At 41.6% G+C, this 1,050-nt stretch overlaps 1 non-coding gene across 1 annotated transcript; it reads left to right on the top strand.

The window, feature by feature from the left end:
• The first annotated feature begins 609 nt into the window (after window positions 1–609).
• LOC142460589 (U1 spliceosomal RNA) lies at window positions 610–773 on the top strand. Its single transcript, XR_012786767.1, has one exon. It is a non-coding gene; the product is annotated as a U1 spliceosomal RNA (small nuclear RNA).
• The last annotated feature ends 277 nt before the right edge of the window (window positions 774–1,050 follow it).

Here is a 1,050-nt window from a genome sequence, read left to right as displayed (position 1 = left end):
GTGATATGGGATCTGTGATCCTCAAAACTCCAAATAAACCCCCCAAAATCCCTGCCATATAGGAAATTCTGACTTCTCAACACTCTGAAAGACTGCTCTGTGGGTGTCTGGGGCTGCAACTCCAACTCGTCGTGAGTATGTATAGAAAGCCTCGCCTTTCTCCTACAGAGCGGCTGGAGGATTCAAACGACTGACCTTAGGGTTAGCAGCCCAACAAGAAACCCATTGTACGTCTAGGGCTTCAAACAGGCTCGGGTATCTTCTATAAAGACAACATGTTAGTGACAGTTTCTAAACTGGTGACAGTATGTGCAGTCAAGCTGCCGCTAGGTCAAACCATGCTCTTGTAAGCTGGGATGAGCAGCTTACGGGTGTTTTTCCAAGTGCAATAGCATACAACAAAAGATGAGTAAATAATAGAGCAATATTATTTCATAAACATTTTAGAATTAGCTCACCCTAACTGCTGTGTGAAGATAACTTGAGGCAGATGGGGCAAAACAAGCAAATAAAACTATTAGGAAAAGTAAGGAAACATTTAGGAGGATGGCCGCCTTGGTTCATACATAAAACAAGGGAGGCTTGAAGTCATGTAGAATCTACATGTTCATGCTTACCTGGCAGGGGAGAGACCATGAGCACGAAGGTGGTTTTCCCAGGGCAAGTCTTATCCATTGCACTCCGGATGTGCTGACCCCTGCGATTTCCCCAAATGTGGGAAACTCGACTGCATAATTTGTGGTAGTGGGGGACTGCGTTTGCGCTCTCCCCTTTAGAAAAAAAAAGAATTTACATGCTCTTCATTGTACATCAGGGAATGATGGAAACTAACCAATGTAAGATAGATTTTGAAGGTATAAATAGAATATTTTAAAATGAAATATACTAATTCATATTCAGACACGAGCTTATTCCAAAATGAACTTATCATCATTCCAAAGAGAGTGTCTCTGATTAATCAATCTATTTCTGTTAAAAACACAAAACATTCTCTCAGTAATCCAGGTGCAAAACCTCCATCATCTTTGACCCCAAAGTTGCTGTCATGCT

This window comes from Tenrec ecaudatus, chromosome 10 (assembly GCF_050624435.1).
Source record: "Tenrec ecaudatus isolate mTenEca1 chromosome 10, mTenEca1.hap1, whole genome shotgun sequence".
NCBI lineage: Eukaryota > Metazoa > Chordata > Mammalia > Afrosoricida > Tenrecidae > Tenrec > Tenrec ecaudatus.
The sequence above is the reverse complement of the archived record's forward strand: the minus strand, read 5'-3'. Positions and strand labels throughout refer to the sequence as shown.